Source organism: Bison bison, unplaced genomic scaffold (genome assembly GCF_000754665.1).
Source record: "Bison bison bison isolate TAMUID 2011002044 unplaced genomic scaffold, Bison_UMD1.0 scf7180017864514, whole genome shotgun sequence".
Classification (NCBI taxonomy): domain Eukaryota; kingdom Metazoa; phylum Chordata; class Mammalia; order Artiodactyla; family Bovidae; genus Bison; species Bison bison.
The window spans coordinates 1,508,422-1,515,946 of NW_011495067.1; the positions used below are offsets into that span (position 1 = coordinate 1,508,422).

The following is a 7,525-nucleotide window of genomic DNA, read 5'->3' on the forward strand; positions in this document are numbered from 1 at the left end:
TGTCACGAACCTCTGTCCATAGTTCATCAAGCACTCTCTCTGTCAGATCTAGCCCCTTAAATCTATTTCTCATTTCCACTGTATAATCATAAGGGATTTGATTTAGGTTCTACCTGAATGGTCTAGTGGTTTTCCCTACTTTCTTCAATTTAAGTCTGAATTTGGCAATAAGGAGTTCATGATCTGAGCCACAGTCAGCTCCCAGTCTTGTTTTTGCTGACTTCTCCATCTTTGGCTGCAAAGAATATAATCAATCTGATTTCGGTGTTGTCCATGTGTAGAGTCTTCTCTTGTGTTGTTGGAAGAGGGTGTTTGCTCTGACCAGTGGGTTCTCTTGGCAAAACTCTCTTAGCCTTTGCCCTGCTTCATTCCATACTCTATGGCCAAATTTGCCTGTTACTCCAGGTGTTTCTTGACTTCCTACTTTTCCATTCCAGTCCCCTATAATGGAAAGGACATCTTTTTGGGGTGTTAGTTCTAAAAGGTCTTGTAGGTCTTCATAGAACCGTTCAACTTCAGCTTCTTCAGCAGTAAAGCATATCTAAAAACCAGGGGTATATTTAAGAAGAAAGACTCATCTGTAGATGTTTTTCTGTAAAGAGACAGGTGGTAAATATTTTAGACTTTGTGGGTCATAGAGTTTCCATCCTGTATTATTCCTTGTTATTTTTAAAACCCGTTAAAAATATAGAAACATTCTCAGCTTGGAGGACGTATGAAAACAGGCTATGGGCCAAATTGGACCCCAGTGTGCTGACCCCTGGATGGACACATAAGGTGTATAATTTAATGATCTTCTGTCAACAAAACCTTATTGGATGTTTACTAGGTCATCCGACAAAGTGTGGAAGATATAGCAATGATGGTAGAGAGCGTGTTCCTACCAAAGCTCCTAGTCTGGTGGGATGCTCACAGTAAACAAACCTGGATTTAAACCCATCCTTCATATTACCAAAATCATTATCCTGAAAAGATTTTTTTTTGCAACTTTATAGAGTATAAATTTTATCTGTGACAGATAAAAATAGTCACGATGTTACTTATAAGCTTTTAACTAAACAGGGGAAATTGGTTGTTTCTAAGGGATTGCACATATTTGACCACTGACATCTTACCTACAAGGGATATAGGAGAGATGCACAGCAGGCGGAGGGTTGCAGAACAGGCCAGCCCAAAGTCCACCACTTTGGCGTGTTGGTTCCGGGGAGCTGTAGGCACTTGGAAAACAGCAGTGCAAGGAAAGGCTTTCTCTGAACTCTGTTATCTGCCTCAAGACAGATGCTCCAAAAGCAACCAATTGTCATAAATCCCCTCCCAGGAGTCTCATCAAGCAGGGAAGGTGGACTTCTGTCACCGGAGAGGAGACTAGAAGGAGTCACCATACCCAGACACGGTTTGTCACCGACTAGCACACCTCCTATGGACTCTCCAAAGGGCCCTTCACTTTTCTAATAATCACTTCCTCTACCCTAAGAGATCCATACATCCTCTCTCCCTATTAAGACGGTATTGAAGCCTGAGCTTCAAAACCTTCTCCAAAGCCACCTTGAGAGTCACTCATTTTCCCCTGGCCATCTCCCACGTATACACTGAGGTCTACCCGTTAATCAAATGCCTGTGTGTTTTATTCCTATTAGCCTGTCTTTCATTCGGAGAAGGCAATGGCACCCCACTCCAGTATTCTTGCCTAGAAAATCCCATGGGCGGAGGAGCCTGGAAGGCTGCAGTCCATGGGGTCGCTGAGGGTTGGACATGACTGAGCGACTTCACTTTCACTTTTCACTTTCATGCATTGGAGAAGGAAATGGCAACCCACTCCAGTGTTATTGCCTGGAGAATCCCAGGGACAGGGGAGCCTGTTGGGCTGCCGTCTATGGGGTCGCACAGAGTTGGACACAACTGAAGTGACTTAGCTTAGCTTGTCTTTCATTAAAGGGGTCTCAGCTAAGAACTCAGAAGGGTAAAGAAAACTATTTTCCTCCCCTACATAGCCAAACTGTATACAGATGTCCTCAAGTATCGATGCCTTTGCTGGTTCCAGTGCCAAATGGGTTGCCATGCCCTTCTCCAGGGGACTGTCCCAACTCAGGGATCACACCCACATCTTACGTCTCCTGCATTGGCAGACAGGTTCTTCACCATTAGCACCAGCTGGGAAGCCCCATTATAAAGTCCTTGCCTAAAAATAAATAAGTACATATGTGTATATACATATGTGTGTGTGTGTGCCCAGCCACTCAGTCGTGTGACCCTAAGGACTGTGGCCCACCAGGTTACTCTGTTCATGGAATCTTCAAGGCAAAAAATACAGGTTGCCATTTCCTACTCCAGAGTATCTTCTCAACCCAGGGTTTGAACCCATTCCTCCTGAGTCTCCTGCATTGGCAGGCGTGTTCTTCACCACTGTGCCACCTGGGAAACCTGTATATACATATACTAACACCTAATAGCACAGATTTAGAAAAGAATCAGTAATTTTTATACAGTAGTTGTCAGAAGAAAAAAAAAATCATATACCAAATGTAATAAAAGCCAAGACTGGCTGCTTTAAGTAAATTTAATCCAATTCTTAATGTAAGAGATTAACATCATATTACTGAGATCTCAGTATTTTTTAAGAGATTTCTTAAAAACACTGTAGAAAACAGACATTCTCAAGGAAAAAAGAAAACATTTAATCTGAATCAATCTGACTGGGTCAGAGTTCGATGAGAATTTTCGCCTGATTTGAAAGTCTTTACCGGCATCACCTAGAGAACCTGTTTGTGTTTAAGTCCTCAATCTGCTGCCGTGAGGCTGACAGGGGATCATTTGGTTGCTTGTTCTTTTCCTTTACATGTTGACTAAAGAGGCACGCTAAGCGGCCCTTCTAAGCAAAACAAAACAACAAAAAATAATCACCCTGGCATTTCTGAGAAAGAATAAAACTGTCCTCTGAAAAACTGAAATTGCACTCGGGAACTGCATGTTCTATGTTTAAATGCAGTCAACAAAATTGTTGATCTCTTAGAAATGGTTTGTTTGTGATAAGTGAGCTTGCTTTCTGTAGACAGAGCCCCCAAAGACAGTTTCCCTCACCAACACTTTCTTGGCTTAGACCTAGAAAATCAGAGTCTGCAGACACCGCACTTCCCCAAGCAGCACAGAACTGCTCCTAACCTCATGGACCTTATGGACAGCTTTGGGAAACAGTATGCCCCCAAACTCCTGGGGAGTGCCCTGGAATGTTTATGGGGACCCTAATCCTCTACAGACATGCATGAAAAGTTTGTGGCAAAGTTTCTCAACTGGCCTTCCTGGTGCTTTTGTGCTGAGGAAATGGAATGCTGTTTCATGATTCCAAACACCCTAAGAGTGCTAGAGACCAAAGTATGAAATATTCATAATACAGCCTGCTGAAAATAATGTGACTTGATAGGTCAGGTTTAAAAATTTGTACAGCCTTAATAATTTGCCAGAAGCAGCAGCCTGGAGTCACTGAAAAGATCATGGCTCTGGGTCTGGTTTAGGGCTCAGTGCTGTGACCTTGTGACCTTGTGAAATACCCCTTAATTAAGCTGTCTGGTCCTTTCTTTCCTCATCTGTCTAATGGGGATAGCACTGTGAGTGTCTAATATGACCATCCTTTGGTTCATTCTCTCCTTTGGTGAATGTTTATTTGAGTCGGGGACTATGTACCAGGCTCTATGCTGCAGTCTAGGAACACATAGGATCCAGCCCTGCTGTAGGGCGGGAGAAGATCTGGAACATGGAAAAGCAAACCGCACAAGCTGGTGATTCTCCTAAGGAGAAGATGCAGTGTATTGGAGGCGGACAGCAATGCCCAATTCCTTTTCTGGTAATCTGTAACAAAAGTCATGATGCCGCACTGGGCTGATTAAAGGAGAAACACGTGCACACTCCAGATTAGAGTTTTCTTTCATTATATGAGGTCCCTCAGATAAAGCACATTTCTAGGGAATCATGAATAAATTAACTTGGTTCTTCCTGTCAGAGTCTGATTGGTCCTTTCTGTTTTGGCTCCTGACTACACAGTTGTAAAGCCACAGTCCAGACCCTGGTCTTATGGGCAGTGACATTCGAATGTGGTTTAAAGAGCCCAGTGCTGAATTTCAAGTACGCATCAAATTAGGGTGCTGATGGTATATTAAAGAAAAAAGAAAGAAACTCAAGGAAATAGTTTAACAGAACTTAGTATTCATATACCAAGTATGTTGTATTTCTACCAAAGACATGTACGTATTTGTACCAAACAGTAAAAGGACAGTTTCTCTCCTAAGCCATGTAGAGCTATTTTTGTCTTAACTTAAATTTTTTTTTTTAATTGAAGTGTGGTTGATTTACAGTGTTGTGTTAATTTCTGCTGTACAGCAGAGAGACTCGGTTATACACATATACACATTCTTTTTTATATTCTTTTCCATTATGGTTTATCCCGGGATATTGAACACACTTCCCTGTGCTATACAATAAGACCTTGTTTATCCATTCTGTATGGCATCTACTAACCCCAAACTCCAAGTCCATCTCTCCCCTCCAACCTCCCCCTTGGCCATCACAAGTCTGTTCTCTACGTCTGTGAGTCCATTTGTGTTTCATAGATAGGTTCATTTGTCCCATATTTTAGAGTCCACCTATAAGTTATATTGTATGGTATTTGTCTTTCTCTTTCTGACTCACTTCACTTAGTAAGATATTTTGCTGCAAAGGGCATGATTTCACTCTTTTTAATGGCTGAGTAGTTTTCCTTTGCATATATATACCACATCTTCCTTATCCATTCATCTGTCAGTAGACATTTAGGTTGTTACTGCTGCTGCTACTGCTAAGTCGCTTCAGTTGTGTCCGACTCTGTGCAACCCCATAGACGGCAGCCCATCAGGCTTCCCCGTCCCTGGGATTTCCAGGCAAGAACACTGGAGTGGGTTGCCATTTCCTTCTCCAGTGCATGAAAGTGAAAAGTGAAAGGGAAGTCACTCAGTCATGTCTGATCTTAGCGACCCCATGGACTGCAGCCTACCAGGCTCCTCTGTCCATGGGATTTTCCAGGCAAGAGTACTGGAGTGGGGTGCCATTGCCTTCTCCATTAGGTTGTTACTATGTCTTGGCTATTGTGAATATTGCTCCTATGAACATAGAGGTGCATGTATATTGCTCTGAATTATACTTTCGTTTGATCTATGCCCAGGTGGGGGATTGCTGGATTGTATGGTAATTCTCTTTTTAGTTTTCTGAGTGGCTGTACCAATTTATATGCCCATCAACAGTGTAGGAGGGTTCCCTTTTCTCCACACCCTCTCCAGCATACAAACAGCATTGTTTGTAGACTTGTTAACGATGGCCGTTCTGTCTGGTGTGGTAGCTCATTATGGTCTGGATTTGTATTTCTCTACCTAATTTAAATCTTATAGATTATATTTCAAAAAATATAAATAATACAGAATCTATTTTCAAAATTAAATCTTAAAATTTCAGACCATAGTGAAAACTAAGCTTGAACCTCAATTGAGCAAAATGCTAATAAGTTCATATTTTGCTCAATTACTATGGGTAATTCTAATGGTTGCTCATTTTCTTTAACCCATTTGCAAATGGGTTAAAAACTGTATTCGGATTCTGAGTTAAAAATATGCCAAAAACCTGATGTTTAATTTTCACATATTTTATAGACAGCTGTTACTATTTTACTATCCCTTTACATTTAGTTCCAAAGTTCTTTGTATATGTTTGTTTTTATGCAAGCCTTCTTTCCTGCAATTGGTCTATTTATTTCAAAAGTATATTTACATTTACTATTATATTTTATTTTAGTCTCTCTCAGCTTATATTGTATAGCTGATCATTTTCTTCTACTAACCATATAATCATAGGGAAGTACATGGGCCAGAATATTACATTATTATATAATCGTGTTTGTTAAAGTCAGTGCCTGAATATCAAGAGACTATGAGGCTAATGAAAATGCTCTAAAAAGCTACAAACATGGTGTATCTCATGTTATCAGATGGGAAATGTGGGTTCAAGGTCAGAGAGTATGGGGTAAGGAACAGGAGAGGTGAATGCTACACCTTTGAGCTTTAGTCTCTGATATAAACACTTCAGGGCTTCCCTAGTAGCTCAATTGGTAAAGAATCTGCCTGCAATGTAGGAGACTAGGGTTTGATCCCTGGGTCTGGGAGATCCTCTGGAGAAGGAAATGGCAACCCACTCCAGTATTCTTGCCTGGAAAATCCCATGGACAGAGGAGCCTGGCAGGTTATACTACATGGGGTTGCAAAGAGTAGGACACGACTTAGCAGCTAAACCACCACCACAGTCTCCATTACTGAGAACGACTGCAGGAAAGAACAGCATCTTTATAGCAAAATCTGTAAAGAAGGAGACATGCAAAAATAAAGGTCTTCAAGATTCCTTTTAAAGTTATGACACAGCTTAAAATCGTCCCAGATGAAATGAATAGATGGAGGGAAAACCATGATACCTGTGAAATGGAAGGCGCGGTTAGACTCAGTAGCAACCACGATGTGCAGATGCAGGCTCTCACTGAATCGTTATTTAAGTAAGCGGGAGCCTCAAGCTCTGACAAGCGCAGACTCTGGGAAAAGAAGGATGCTACCGAAAAGCCATCTGCAATTGTCAAATACAGAGGCGAGAGGGAGGTTCTAACACATACGCGGGAAATAAATGTGCAGTTAGTACCACTCAGAGATAATGCAGGAGGAGAATGAGGCTGATGTGAATGAGGATGAAAATTATGAAAGCGTTCGAACAAAAGTAAGAAAGCGCGAGTCAAATATAGTATCACCAGAAACTGCTGCTCAACAAAAGAAGAGTTAAGAGCAAGGATAAACTCTGAGGAAAACTATCACTGTGATGGAGAACTCATAAAGTCAGGACGCGGAATAAAATGTGAATATGTACAGGGGAAATAAAGCGTGATAAACAGGAACAGAGAGTAATTCTAGTTCTGCTACATTAAATGTGCACAGTACCTAATATACCCTGAAGAAAAGACTATGCCTTATTCCTGAATTCTCTTAGACTTCTAAAGTCACTTCACTTACCTTGTAAAAGCACCTTTTCCTCCTCATGCAGGGTAACCGCTGACGTCAGCAAAGAGGCGAGTGAGGACCCTCAGTTTAGGTTAAAGCCACTTCACTGATGAAGGTTAGGTTTGTGACCTCTTAGTGAAATATTATGACTCTTCTTAAAGGACAATATACTGGAATTGAAAGGTAATTAAATTAGGACCCAGGTTCAAGTTCCATTTTGATCTTTTACCAGCTTACATGACTTTGGACAGCTCATCTAAACTCTTAGAATCAGCTGCTTCATCTACAAAATGTGTCCTGATTATGCCTTCAGAGGAATAACTGGAGAATGAAGTATAAAGTATTTATTTTTGTTTTTTTTTTAATTTAGTAGAATATAGTTGATTTACAATGTTGTGTTAGTTTCAGGTGTGCAGCAAAGTGCATCAGTTCTACATTATGAATATACCCACTCTTTTTTAGATTCTTGTCCC

At 41.0% G+C, this 7,525-nt stretch overlaps 1 long non-coding RNA gene across 1 annotated transcript; it reads right to left on the minus strand.

Annotated features, from left to right (window-relative positions):
• Nucleotides 1-476: 476 nt before the first annotated feature.
• LOC104981034 lies at nt 477-7,215 on the minus strand. Its single transcript, XR_824330.1, has 3 exons — nt 7,065-7,215; nt 1,116-1,217; nt 477-592 (listed from the first exon to the last, which is right to left on the minus strand). It is a non-coding gene; the product is annotated as an uncharacterized LOC104981034 (long non-coding RNA).
• Between the last annotated feature and the right edge of the window lie 310 nt (nt 7,216-7,525).